The sequence below is a fragment of the Prionailurus bengalensis genome, chromosome C2 (genome assembly GCF_016509475.1).
Source record: "Prionailurus bengalensis isolate Pbe53 chromosome C2, Fcat_Pben_1.1_paternal_pri, whole genome shotgun sequence".
In the NCBI taxonomy this organism is placed as follows: Eukaryota; Metazoa; Chordata; class Mammalia; order Carnivora; family Felidae; genus Prionailurus; species Prionailurus bengalensis.
Window position 1 is genome coordinate 115,624,464 of NC_057350.1, and position 15,464 is coordinate 115,639,927.

The window sequence follows — 15,464 nt, forward strand, 5'->3', positions numbered from 1 at the left end:
GTTAGTAGACTGATGGAGAACTGATAAAGGCCTGAACTGAGCATGTCTGGAGAAACTTCAAGTATGTGTCCTCATCAAATACAAAGGGGAGCCAGCATGAGAAGAGGAGAGTCAACCTGGAGATCATTGATTTGAACTGTTAGCTTACCTTGGAAGGTGTCTTAGTCCACAAGTGTGCCTGCAGGAGGTACACTGAGCCTGCGTTGGGCTGGACCCCGAGCTGGGTGCTGGGGTAAATGGTGCTAAGGCGTGTGCTCCTGCCCTCATGGGACTTCCGTTCCTAGAAAAGGGACAGATGATGCAGGAGTGTGACACAAATAAGCAATTTTGAATGTTTAAATATGAGAACCAAGCAGAAAGTGGGGGACAAGGAGCTACTGAGAACCAAAGGGGGAGGCCTCCGAGGCAAGACCATGGAGGCAAGATGCGAGTTGGATTAAAGGGTGAGAATGAGCAGCATTTGCTTGTGAACGACCAGGACTGCAGTACAATTGAGAGATGGCTTTTGTTTCTGCAAGAAGATCCCGAGTTTGCCTCCTATTTCCATTTTCTAGATTCTGAAAGCAAGCCGGCCAGGAAGTTTTCTCTTATACTTTAGCAATTTGAGAAGTCGAGAAAGGGGAGAATGAATTTTGTTTTGAACTCCAATTTTAGTACCATTTCAATTCATTGAAAGAATTCAAATCAAGCTCACTGATCAAAATCTGGTTGCTCATTCCTGTATTTGAAGCAACCACAATATGCCGTGAGACATCTAATGTTGGATTTTTATGCGGGAACAAGTACTTCTCCATCCATCAGCCATTGCTATGGGGATCCATCCCAGACATTTCTTCTCCACCTCATGGACAGATAAAAGCAACTGTGCCGTTTTGTATTGACTTCCCCATACCCATCTATAGCTAAGTTCCTTGGTAGCTTTGAATATTTGGAAGTTCATCATGCAAACACTAATTTATTTGATCACAGTAATACCTTTTTTTCTTTTTTTTTTTGCTTCCATTGTTAAGTGGGTAGCTAATCACTTCATCTAGGTCCTTTATCAGAAAAACTGTCACTAGGCTATGACCAGACAATAATAATCGCTTTCTGGTTCTCTTTGTAATATTTTATCACAGTTCCATAAAAAGATCAAAGTTAAGTCTACAGAGAGCAGAATTTAAGAGGGCTCATGGTTGTGGGGCTCCTGGGTGGCTCAGTTGGTTAAGCTTCTGACTTCAGCTCATGTCATGATCTCGTGGTTCATGGGTTCGAGCCCCGTGTCGGGTTCTGTGCTGACAGCTCAGAGCTTGGAATCTGCTTCAGATTCTGTGTCTCCCTCTCTCTCTGCCCCTCCCCCACTCATGCTCTGTCTCTCTCTGTCTCAAAAATAAATGAACGTTAAAAAAAATAAAAAGAGGGCTCATGGTTGTAAGGATTTGATAAAGATGCTGGAAAAGTAGAATCACAGTGTAACCTAACACAGGAAGACACTCTGCTTTGGCATCGCATTAGATGATCCCAAGAACGGAGCCATTTATGGGGTGCTTGCCGTGTATCAGGCCTGGGACTGAACACTGCACATGCATCCTTTCATTGAACTCTCACGAAAACCTGTAAGACCGAGCATTCCCGTTTCACAGAGAAAGAAACTGAAATTCAGAGAGGCGCCATGGTCCGAGGATGCCCTGCCAGCTAGTAACCAGGGACCGTGGGCTTTCTGACTCCAAAGCTCGTAGCCCTTCTTAATCACTATGAAATGCTGCTTTTCTTCCTGTTTTAATTCACTGAAAGAATTAGACGTTTCATAGACAAACCACACAGCTCATCTGCTGCTCACCTCTCAACCCTTGGCATTCCATGAAGAAAGCGACTTTCTAGTGGCATTAGTGAAATGCCATACAATAATAATAGTAGAAAATCTTCAATGCCAGTGAGAAATAAGGAAAAGAATACCTGGTGTAGATACTGAAGCATGAAATAATGATGCTGCTGCTGATGCCTGCTGGCATTTAAAACATGTCCTCAACAAAGAAGAACATGTGTAAATACTTACAGATATTGTCATTCATCACTGCAACATGCAGATATAATATCAGAGTAACTATAGAGGTTTGGCCGTTCCCAGAAAAAAAAATACTTATTTTGTGTTTATTTTTGTATTTTATTTAAAAAATTTTTTAATTAAAAACCTAGGATCCAGATGGCAGGTAAATATTAACATATTTAATATTTTAAAATGTATTTCAAGTTAATAAAAACAGGTGATCATAACAAACAAAAGAAAAAAAGGACCTGACTATTTCAGAGTGGAAATATACGTGACTAATAAACCCATAAAAACGGCTAACCTTGAAGATAACCAAAGAAATGCAAATTAAAATCAATAACTCTGCATCCTATTTTCCCTATCAAATTGGCAAGGACGAAAAAAAATTTTAAAAAAAAAAATTTTTTTTTTCAACGTTTATTTTTATTTTTGGGACAGAGAGAGACAGAGCATGAACGGGGGAGGGGCAGAGAGAGAGAGGGAGACACAGAATCGGAAACAGGCTCCAGGCTCTGAGCCATCAGCCCAGAGCCCGACGCGGGGCCCGAACTCCCGGACCACGAGATCGTGACCTGGCTGAAGTCGGACGCTTAACCGACTGCGCCACCCAGGCGCCCCAAGGACAAAAAAATTGATAACACCACAGGTTGTAAAAATACGGTGAAGTGGGACTGATCTATTCCTGAAGGGAAAGGAATTGATATAATTTTTCTAGAAAGCATTCGGAATACATGTTTCATTAGCCCCAAAACGTACCATCTACATAAGGGATTATTAGGTGTTAACATATTACTTTAAAATAATATTTAATGACGTACTAAAATGCTACAATATTAAGTCAAAGAGATCACATTACAAAAAGATCCGTTTTGTACCGAAAACACTTTATATAAACATGTGGAAACCAGACGGGAAGCAGAAGCTGAAAATGTGATGGACTATCCACAAGTGATGGGTGACAAGGAGATGCTCTTGTTCCCTGAAGTCTGGCTTCCTCTCTCGCCAGGCCCCAGTTTTCTCAGCCTTATCACATCTAAGATAGCCTGATCCAACCAGGATCTTTCCATTCCCAGGCTCCTTTCCCTGGGGCTGTAAACAGGCACAAGTACCCCCAACTTGAAAGACTCTTGCAGGCCCCTCTAGCCATGACTGTGTGTCCTTTCTGCTCTTGAACCCCAAATGTCCTTATTTTTCTCCTTAAATAATTTTCCTATTGAAGGTGTATAGTCAATACATGATGAATCTTTAAAGTTGAAATTAAAAAAGATTTTTTTAAGTTTTAAATTTTATTTATTTATTTATTTATTTATTTATTTATTTATTTATTTATGAGAGATAGAGACAGCATGAATGGGCAAGGGGCAGAGAGTAAGGGAGACACAGAATCTGAAGCAGGCTCTGCACTGAGCTGTTAGCACAGAGCCCGACGTGGGGCTCGAAATCGCAGACCATAAGATCATGACCTGAGCTGAAGTCGGTTGCTCAACCGACTGAGCCACCCAGGCGTGCCCCGATTTTTTTTTTTTTAAATGCTGCATGTTCTTTTCAAAAAGTTCCTGTAGTTTGTCTGTTCCTAGGTAAGGGTGGGGCCGACGTTTTTCTCCTCACATCCAGGCAAACCTGTTCCCTGCAACTTGCCCTCCTGGAGCCCTGCTCCTCTCAGTTAAAACGATACAGCCTGAGAAAGAAAAAAAAAAGTCAGAAAATGAAAGTTACCTATAATCCTGCTACTCAGAGACGGACACAAGTAACATCTTGTGCAGATCTGTCCAGGGTTTTTCGTCATAGCCGAGCCTCTTGGAAAACTGGCCTTCCTTCGCTGTCTCCACTTCCTCATCTCTTTCTTGGTCCTCAATCTGCAGAGACATGGCTGGAGCCTCTCCCCCACCGTCCTAGGCAGGGTCAAAAATTACCCGTCTTTGGCCGTGTTCAGTGGATAACTTGTCCACTGGAGCTCTCTGCTGTGTTTAAATTTACTTCTCTGGCAACTCAACTTGCTTAGTGTATAAAACTCCCATCTCTCCAGGTTCTCCTTGAACATCTCTGGTTCTCAAGGCCTTTTCATCCACTGCCCATCTCTGAAAACAGGAACACAGCTCCATCTTTGGCCAAATACTCTCCTCTCTCCGCAGGCCCTCCTTGGGCAATCTAAAACAAATTTTCATTTCAAATCATTGTCTCCAGCCCGACCTGTGATTCAGCTCAGGCACTACTTACTGCTTGGGTATAAATGGACTCAGCAGCCACTAGAGCAAAGAACAAAGGCTTTGGAGTTAGGTGTGCCTGGGTTTAAAACCCAGATCTGTCCTTTAGTATCTGTGTAAATAATGGCAAATGATTTAATGTCTCTATTACTCAGTTTACTCATTTACAAAATGGGCCTGATAATAGTAATTCCCTCATGAGGATGTCGTGTGGATTAAATTAAACGGTACCTATAAAGCACTGGTGTAAAGGCTCAAAAGATTCAGTCACCGTTACTGTATTGTTCCAAAGGCATTTCAACCTTATCAGCTAAAACTGAATTACACTCCTTCTATCCAATACCCCAAGCCAAAGACTTAGAAGTCATCTTCCTGTAGTAAGAATGACATACACAGATTCCTGGGTCCCACTCCAGACTTACTACATCAGAATCTCCGGGGGTGTGGCTGGGAAGTTCGTATGTCTATCAACCTCCCCATTTGCTTCTCAGCAGAGAAGGGGAAATTTCTTTACGCTCCTCCCTCTCCTTCCCCATTTCGTACCAATATTCCCTACAGATATTCTCTCCATCCCTGCCACTACTATCATACTTCAGGCCTTAATTCATCTCCAGCTCGACACTGGTCTAGGCTTAATCTTATCCATAGTCGATGTGCCACTGAGTGTCATTGGAAGTGGTCATCAGAGAGTCTCTCTCTCTCTCACTCTGATGAGAGGCTCACCACAGCCGTCCTCCTCAGGAGCAAGCACCACTCTGAAACTCAGCCCTCGGGCCCAGTTGGTTGGGTCCCTGACTTAACTATTCCAACTCTGCCTTTCTGAGCTTGGCCCCAGCCCCTGAACTCCACAACTGGCAGGAGTCCTATAAAGTCAGAACGGATGTGTGGACTTATCAGGCCCACTGACTTCCAAGTGTGTAATTGCCCCCAGGTTCTGCTCTGCTCCCATGGGGCTGCCTGCCTGTTCAGACAACCATAATTAATATATAATATATGCATGTAAATAATTGAGTGGCATGGATCATTAGAAACACCGACCGCTGCCAATTCTGTCACTTAGCTTAGTCATGTATGGTTTTTTGTTTTACTTTCCCGGAAACTAGGTCTGTGACTTTAGAAAACAGCAGATTGCACAAGTATCTGCTCAACTTGTGTAAAAGGTGGGGAGAGCCATGAGAAGGGATGGGTTCGCAGGATGTTTAGCCATGAAATTAAGACAATGAACACCTACTACAAGCTTCTCACAGTATCTGAGTATTTGACACATAATAGCTTATGATCCCCCATCATGAGAATTGATCTCATGAGACGTGACAAGGGCCTGCGCTGTTTGAAAACTGTGCATTCCCTTCACAGTGGGAAAGCATGGCTAAGGAAAACTGATTCATAACTGTTAGCGTCCTCTTAAATGTTGAGATTCACTATGATTCAGAATCATGGAGCCAACCACTGCTTCTTGATCTGGTCTATTTTTAATAGCATATTGGTGTGTAACCCACATATCATAAGCTACCTGTATTTTAAAGGCAATCTGATAAGTCTTGACACATGTATACATCCACGGAACCACTACCACAACTGAGACAACAAACATTTCCATTTCCAAACAGATCTCCTTGTTCCTTTGTAATCCTTCTCCTACGTCCCTCACCAGGAATCTGCATTGTTAGTTTATTAGTTTGCATTTTCTAGAATTTTGTAAAAATGTTTCACATGGTATAGGCGCTTTTTAATCTGGCTTCCTTAACTCAGTATAATGATTTTGAGGTTTCTCCATGTTGCATATATCAAGAGTTCATTTCTTTTTTTTTTTAATTTTTTAATGTTTATTTATTTTTGAGAGAGAGAGAGACAGTGTGTGAGTGGGGGAGGGGCAGAGAGAGAGAGAGAGAAAGAGAGAGAGACATAGGATCTGAGGCCGGCTCCAGGCTCTGAGAGCCCAGCACGGGGCTCAAACTCCCTAGCTGCGAGATCATGACCTGAGCTGAAGTTGGACGCTTAACCGACTGAGCCACCCAGGCGCCCCAAGAGTTCATTTTTTTGTCACTGTATGTGCCATGATACCATAAGCTAGGATTTGTCTATCCCTTCATCTGCTGATGGACACTGGGTTGTTTCTGGCAAACCACCACTGTAATTTTATTTCCTCAGAACCATCTCATAAGTCATTCTTTCTCCCCATTTTATAGATGATGGAATGGACACTCAGAGAGGCCAAGATGCATACACAGGAGTTGGAGCACAGCATCATAAATTGTTAGAATGTTTGAGCTGACCGGGTCATTAGGACACCTCTCTCTCTCATTTTAAAAACTTTTTGGTGTTGAGATTTGAACTGTGGTCAACAAGAATTAGCCGTTTCGGGGCGCCTGGGTGGCGCAGTCGGTTAAGCGTCCGACTTCAGCCAGGTCACGATCTCGCAGTCCGTGAGTTCGAGCCCCGCGTCGGGCTCTGGGCTGATGGCTCAGAGCCTGGAGCCTGTTTCCGATTCTGTGTCTCCCTCTCTCTCTGCCCCTCCCCCATTCATGCTCTGTCTCTCTCTGTCCCAAAAATAAATAAACGTTGAAAAAAAAAATTAAAAAAAAAAAAAGAATTAGCCGTTTCTCCTTATTCAGAGCGAAGTCAGCAAGTGCTTGTTTGTTAGCTAAATGCTGATAGCCTTTTATTGGAATTCAGTAACATGCTTAACATGCCTCTACCATAGGGAATATTCTGGGATGTTCTATCAGCCTCAGGTGACCTCTTCCCATAGAAGCAGCAGCATCCGAGAGCTGACTTATACAGGCTCACAAGAGCTGATTGTTAAACTTGCAGAAGATAAACAATGCAAGTATAAAAATTAAATAATATAAAAGTGCCTCTACCTGGGACACACAGCTTTCCTTTCCTCCCTCAGCTCGTGGCTTTCCTGACCTCCCAAGTCTGGATCAGATGCCCTTCCTAAGGGCATCACAAGCGTCTTCTTTATAGCACTGCCACTGTCAGGTCAAGGGAGAGGAAACTGTTTATGCCTCATTCACAGTTGCATCCCAAGCCCTCAACAAATAGGGAATGAGTGGATGAATGAATAACCACTGAGGCAGTAAGGGGGAAAAACACCTGAATGAATGAGGGCCCGCAGGAGTTCTGCCCCCATTCTCTTCATTGGTCTTCACACAACTGTAGGAGACAGGAATTACTACCCCTATTTTACAAGCTCAGGAGGTAAAATGATATTAGAATCCAATGCTGACAGACTGAAAAAACTCTCTCCACAATATTACTCTGTCCCTCCACGGTATCAGTCTCTCCCCAGTGCAAAGGCAAACACTGGTAATTACCATGGCCTGTCATGGGTGTCTGTGTCATCTCATTCTGTCTTCACAAACCACCCTAAGAAATGACGTAGATGGTGTAAGGAAATAGGACTGCCAGACTTCACCAGAAGTGAAGTTAAAAAGTGGCATAAATTTCCCAAAATGAAAAATCCCTCTGAGCAGGAGTAGGCTGAGAAGACTTTGTGGTGGAAAAGATCGGAGTTGATACTTGCAGAAAGGGTAGTATTGAGGTGGAATCGAAATTGTCAGGAGCAGGGCTTCCAGTCAGGGAGAGAGAAGTATGGCCTAAGTGAGGACAAACCGTGAGGAGGCCAGATGACAACAGTGAAAGTTCATGATTAAGAGTTAGGAGGACACGGGGTGCCTGGGTGACTCAGTCGGTTCAGATCCCACTTCGGCGACTTCATCTCAGGTCATGATCTCACAGTTCATGAATTTGAGCCCCGTGTCCATCTCTCTGCTGTCAGCATGGAGCCTGCTTGGGATCCTCTCATTCCCCCTCTCTTGCTCTCTGCCCCTCTTCATGGTGCGCTCTCTCTCTCTCTCTCTCTCTCTCTCAAACATAAATAAACACACACACACACAATCTCTCTCTCTCTCTCTCTCTCTCTCAAACATAAACACACACACACACACAAGAGGAGGACACAAAGGTGCAGAAATTGTTTGGACCATGTTATGGAAAGTGTGGAAAAATAATGTCTCTGAAGTCATATTTTAAAGGAAGTTGGGATAATTTTGTAGACATGACTTGATTAAGGGTGTATTGGATCTTTCCTTTTCTTTAAAAATAGGACTTAGATGTGATTTATCTGACTTCCCTGAATATTTTACTTTAGCTAATTTCTGTTTTCCTTCATAAGAATCATGACTCATCTATCGGAGAGACAGAAACCGTGAGAAATGCGAAGCGGAAAGAACCTTTGAACTCTACTATTTCAGGGCAGAGCAGGACGTACGATTCCACTCCGTGGAAGACTTTCTGACTTCTTGGAGTGGAGAAAACGTTGGAGTCATGTGTGATTTGTGGGGCGAGACATTCTGAATAAATGAAATGGCTCAAGAGGGAAGTTATGTTTTCCTCACTGTCCTTAATTGCTTCCAAACTCAGGTCAGAAGCTCTCAGCAAGGATCAGCAATGTGCTCCCGTGATTAATTTTTTTTTTTTCTTATAGTTGGCCTTTTTTCAAAATCCTTTTTTGCTCATGTTTTCAAAATTGGGTTTTCGTGGGATTCCTACGTGCTTTTCGTTGGCATACTTTCTTTCATTCTCTTTACTTGCATGGAGATCTGATACTGGAACACAGCTCTGCCTACCACCTGCTCTTTAATTAATGAGACTCAAGGGTATGTGACCTGTATCTACTGTAGATTTATAGTCCAGCCTTGCAGAGACAAAGGTTGACCAGTATTTCTTGACCTCCTCTTTGTGATAGAGCCACGCACCGAGGGAAGCTTTAGTAGAAGGATGCTTTAAATGCAGAAAGCCTGAGACCAGGTAGGAGCTGAGCATGTGTGCTCCTGAGGCCTGACTTCCATGGAGGGGCTCCCAGCTGGCTTGGTAACCCAGAAATTTCAGTCCCTGCACTTTAGACTCATTCCTGCCAGGAGACACTGCCCTGACTAGGGTGATTATCTTATTTATCATACAGACTGGGACATTAAAAAAAATTTTTTTTTTTTAAATGTGTATTTATTCTTGAGAGAGACAGAGAGACAGAGCATGAGAGGGGGAGAAGCCGAGAGGGACAGAGACACAGAATCTGAAGCAGGCTCCAGGGTCTGAGCTGTCAGCACAGAGCCTGATGCGGGGCTCGAACTCACTAACCTCAAGATCATGACCTGAGCCGAAGTTGGATGCTTAACCAACTAAGCTACCCAGGCACCCTGGGACATTTTTTTTTTTAAGTTTATTTTTGAGAGAGATGGAGAGAGAGAGAAAGAGAAAGAGAGAGAGAATGCAAGTGGGGAGGGGGGCAGAGAGAGAGGGAGACAGGATCTGAAGCAGGCTCCATGCTTTCAGTGCAGAGAATCTGACAAGGGGCTTGAACCCACGAACAGGGAGATCATGACCTAAGCTGAAGTCAGACCCTTAACCTACTGAGCCACCTAGGCACTCCAGTTTGGGACATTTTTAAGAATGAATGAGGAAAGCAAAAAAGAATAAAAGAGATTGTTAAAAATAATTAAAGCTATACAGTTAAAAATTTTTTTGAGTTGCAGATTAGTTTTATTATAATATTGAACTTATAAGGTAGTTTTATTCAGAAGTGGTTTAACGAATATAGGTGCTGCAGAAATATGGACATTTTCCATTTCATTCTATTGTGGTACAGAATACAAATTCAGGCAATTAAAAATAAAAGGTCCATCAAATATTTCTTCATGTTAAGTCAAATAGTCCAAAGTATAGCTATGGAATTTTAAAATTAAATCTTGTAAACCATTTAAAGTTTCCTTCTTTATTTTGTTCAGTTCTTCCCTTGTTTTTGTATGGCTTATTTTCATTATCTTCCTGTTTGCAAGCTTTATTTTCAATGATTGCAATTTGCTAGAATGTAAAAGCTGAAGTTTGGGAGTGCTCCATTCATCACTTTCATTAGAGATTTGCAACTGATTTTGAACAAAATGCAACCAAAATTTAAAGGATACACTTACAATAAATGCTCAATGCTATTATAGGGCACTTGTTAGACTCCACTGTTTCTAAAATCTAGTTAATATTGGACACAAAGAGTAAATTCACAGACTGCCAGACTATTTTCTTGCTTCAACATCCGTGTCTTCATGAAAATTATGTAGTTCAGTAATTTTATCTGTGTATTTGTAAAAATATTTGTAAATGTTGATAATACAGTTTCTGATACAATCGGTAGAATATCACAGCTTGTTTGAATGCATTTATGAATCATGTGCATGGCAATCAATTTCAGGACATTTCTGCCTCATAGTTTCAATTTACTAAGTGCATTGTTTTTTTTCCACAAGTCTATATACCACCAAAATTTGTAAGCATATTGTGGCTGCAAAAAGCAATAATATAATCCTTCGTGTTGAACTCTGGAACTGAATTTATAAGAGCATTCACAATAATTGAGGATGTTTTACTTTCTTTTCTTTTTTTCATTTACATCTAAGTTAGCATATAGTGCAACAACAATTTCAGGAGTAGATTCCTTAATGCCCCTTATCCATTTAGCCCATGCCCCCCTCCCACAACCCCTCCAGTAACCCTGTTTCTTCTCCATATTTAAGAGTCTCTTATGGTTTGTCCCCTTCCCTGTTTTTATATTATTCTTGTTTCCCTTCCCTTGTGTTCATCTGTTTTGTGTCTTTAAGTCCTCATATGAGTGAAGTCATATGCTATTTGTCCTTCTCTGACTGATTAATTTCACTTAGCATAGTACCCTCTAGTTCCATCCACGTAGTTGCAAAGGGCAAGATTTCGTTCTTTTTGACTGCCGCGTAATACTCCATTGTGTGTATATATATATATATATATATATATATATATATATATATATACCACATCTTCTTTATCCATTCATCCATCGATGGACATTTGGGCTCTTTCCATACTTTGGCTATTGATGATAGTGCTGCTATAAACATTGGGGTGCATGTGTCCATTCGAAACAGCACACCTGTATCCCACGGATAAATACCCAGTAGTGCAATTGTTGGGTCATAGGGTAGTTCTATTTTTAATTTTTTGAGGAACCTCCATACTGTTTTCCAGAGTGGCTACACCAGTTTGCATTCCCACCAGCAGTGCAAAAGAGATTCTCTTTCTCTGCATCCTTGTCAACATCTGTTGTTGCCTGAGTTGTTAATGTTAGCCATTCTGAAGGATGTTTTACTTTCAACAAAATAAAATGCTAAAAGTTTCACTTTGATCGCAGGAAAAATTGAATGAAAACGTTCAACTATTAGAGTTAGCTGTATTTTTATGCCAATCACCTGATGACATTGATATAAAATTGGCATCATTTCATAGTTTGGCAAATTCTTTGTATACTAATGGAGTAATTTTCAGCTCTCACTTTACAAGTGTATGTACATGAGCAAACTTGGAACTAAAGAAGAACAAAATTAAAATAGGACAGTGATCATTTGCTCTAAATCCAAAGACATGCTTCAAAAGGGGTTGTGTAGATAGACTTACTGAAGCTCCACCTGTTCAACTATTGTTGTCAATTCCAATCTTCTTAAATTATTAACATTTGAGGTCGAATCTGATGATTCTCCAGGAGATTTATATCTCCGTACTTGCAAGTGGTTAGTGATATCACTATGGTCCCATAAGTGATGGTAGATGTTTACATTTTGTGCAAGATTTAATTTCTTAACTAACTTTCTTGTGCAATGGAACTTTTGTACTTAGGTTTCCATTCAACTCATTTCCTTGAGGTCATTGCTATTGAAAGCATCTATTGAAAAATAAAAAAGCATTGTCAAACAATAAAATAAGCAGTCGTGGCTTTACACCATTCAGGAATTGGCCAAGGCACCACAGCATTCACATTACACAATGAGTTCTAGGCAGGACTGCTCACGTTCTGTTTCCTGGGCGTAATCTGTACATACCTAACCCATAATTTGACATGTTTCCCATTAATCTGGTGAGTCGATGACTTGGTGACTTTGTACATCTACACAGAATGTCACAAGCTGATACACCAGGTGGCTGGCAGGGTCAGCAAGCAGAACATTTCTCCCACCACCACCTGAGACTGGAAGGGATTATTTGTCCCTAGCAACTCATGACTGCTACACTTCATTTTATCAGCGGGAGCCCTGCACGGTGGCCCTGACAAGGAAACATCAGCTCCCTCGCTTCTGGGAAGAGCTGGGAAAAGAGAAATGGGTCATTGCTGATTGTTTTCAGATCTTCCCATACATTAGAGTGAAAATTCAACATCACCCAAGCATCTCATATGCTACTCACTGTGACTATGGCAGAAGCTGGATGTATAAAGTGGCCGTCTGCCCAACCCATTCTGGCTCATTTTAACGCAACTACTAATAAAAACACTTCACTGAAAAATGAAGTACTTGAGACAAATCCTACACCAAAGTAATGCTGAGAATATAGATGCAACCTGGGACTCTTCTGAGCAAACTGGTACGTGCGATCACCCTAGCCTGACCCATTTTTTTCTCATTAGATTTGGCTACATGACACTGTCATCTTCCTGAGTTGTCATTAAAATAAACCCTCTCATATCATTATTATTAAAGTAAAACAATTCACCGACTTGTGAGTTTATTTAACTTCTGGCACAGGACCTTTAGTAAAGCATTATTACTTTATCACTATCACACCCTGAAAAAAAAATCCCGATTTATGGCCCACAAGATCTTGTGTAGGAGCCCCTGCCCCTGAGTCTTCAGCCTCATCTTTTTCTCCTCCTACATCAGCATGCTCTGCCGTGCTTGTCTTCTTTCTATTCTTCAGATATACCAAGTCTTATCTGTCCTCAGAGCCCTTGGAGGCTGCGCTCTCTCCTTGGTTTGTCCTTCCTCCCACGATCCCAAGCTTGGCTCCCCCGTGTGTTCCGGGGATGATCTCAGCTGAAGCATCACCTCTCTGGAGCATTCCTCCCTGGCTGCCTTCCTAGAGGAGGTGTCCCTTGGTTTTTCTAAACCTCAGCTCATATTTGTCTCTTTCATAGCACTCATTGCTTTTGGTTGTAGTTAGCTTTTTTGTTGGCTTATTTATTTTACTGACAGCCCCTGCCCTGAGAATGTAAGACCATGCTCTTTTCATCTTCATAACCCCAGAGCTGAAAGGGTGTCTGGCACCAAACACTGAATAAATATTTATTGAATGTATAACATACATTAAGGTGCGAAACACATCAAAAGATCTACAACCAGTTGGGTCAAGTTTAATATATATGAAAATGTTGATTGCGATATCAAGTTTCTAAAAATGTCTTATTTTCATAATGATTTCTATTATGGATTGGCAAGTTAGCCCCAAGGGCATCACTGTGCTCACTGGAGAGGCACCTCCTCAACCTTTCAAGTCTGCAAACAAAAGGACAGGGTCTGATCTGCTCAAGTCCCACTTGCTGAGATGGTCCTGAGGAGCTTAGCGTTCCTTCAAGTGTGTGGGGTTTAGATGCTGTAGAAAAGAGGGAATTTAAGTCTATCGACTTCCTTTCCATTTATACCTTCATAAACCTGGCCTTGTATGGAATTGTGCTTTGTGAACAAATGGCTGAAGTGCCTTTGTTAAACACAAGAATTTGTCGTGTTGTTTTCATACGCTGAAAACCACGGCTAACCTTATTTGCATTGTTTGATAAACACGCTCTATTTCTCCCAGCATTTCTGCCCTGCAAATGTTCTGGTTTCTGGAAAAATTTACTCTAACTTTATTATGCCTTCTGTAAAATCAGAGGAACATGTTCCTATATTTTAACATTTAAAAAGATAACCTCTTCAATTTAACATTTAAAAAGATAACCTTCGTCCAATTGATGTCATAATCGTGAGTAAATCATTTGCAAAATAGTTTTAATGCCCCGCATTGTTTTCCAGGTACTCATTCCTTCTGCAAAAGGCTTCTTTACAAATAAAATATTCCATGTGTGATTTCAGCTAAGGGAGGTACACTTGTTGTGAGAAAGTAGAGAGAGCTGTGTTAACTCTCCATGAATGAAGTTGACTACAAGGGAAAGAAACTCCTACCTCAAGTCACACACAAAAATCAGTTTCATTATTATAGTCCACACATTTTCAGCTCTCAGCAATCGCTCCGCCTGCCTAGGGATCCAAGGGAGCAATTGGATAATTTATAGGATATCCATGCTCTGGAGTACAATATAGCATTAAAACATCATATTGTAGAAAAATATTCAGTGACACAAAAAAACTGATGTATTAAGAGAACAAAGCAGGAGATACAAGCGTATGTGCAACATGAAGCCTTTTTTTCTTAATTTAAAAAGGCAGAGAAATATTTACGTGGAGAAAAAAGACTGAGTGGTAATGTCAATATGCCAAAATATTAACCCAGAAAGTTAATGTTGGCTTTCCCTGTGTGGTGGGAGTAAGAGTGATCCTCCCTCCCTCCTTCCCTCCCTTCCTTCCTTCTTTCCTTCCTTTCTCATTAAGATTAATGAAGAAAAGGAAGTAGGACAGAGAACAATTAGAATAAGAAAATGGTTAATTTTCTTCATTTAAAAATATACATGAACATGGTTTAAAAAAGTGAAAAAGTAGTGAGTGGGAGAGTAAATATCTCTTCCACTCACGTCTCCCTGCCCTCCACTTTTTTCCTCCCATAGGCACCTCTGTTAACACATTTTTTAATTTAAATATATCCTTTTTGTGAATAAATAGACACATATATTTTGTGTGTATATACCTCCTCCTCTTTTTTATACAGATGCTAGCATAATAAATCATTTTGCACCTTTATTAACAACTTATCATGAAAATTTCCCTTCTACAGCACTGCCTAGACTCTTTGCCGTTACTTAGTGTTCCATTGTCTGAACGTACTATAATTTATATAACCTTTTCCCCAGCCATGGGTGTTTAGGTCACTTCCAATCTTTGCTATTACTGATGTTTTTGTGACGAACATACCTCAACGTACATTTGCTCGTGCGTGCTTTTTAACACCTGCCAATCTGTATGTAAAAAAGTGAGCCAGTGGTTTTAATTAATTTACTTTCTCTTATTATGAATTAATCATGATATTCCAGCTGTATTATTTTAAAAGGTATCTAAATTATTGTTTTAAAGTCCTCACAGGAAGGGAGATCATTACAAGGATGAAGGTCTGCTGGGTCTGGGTAAATGAATACCCAGAGTATGGAGGCCAGCCAGGTTAGGGATGGCTGACAAAAGCATGAGTCTTGCTCTGCTCCCTTCTGGTCAATAATCCATTATGTCAAT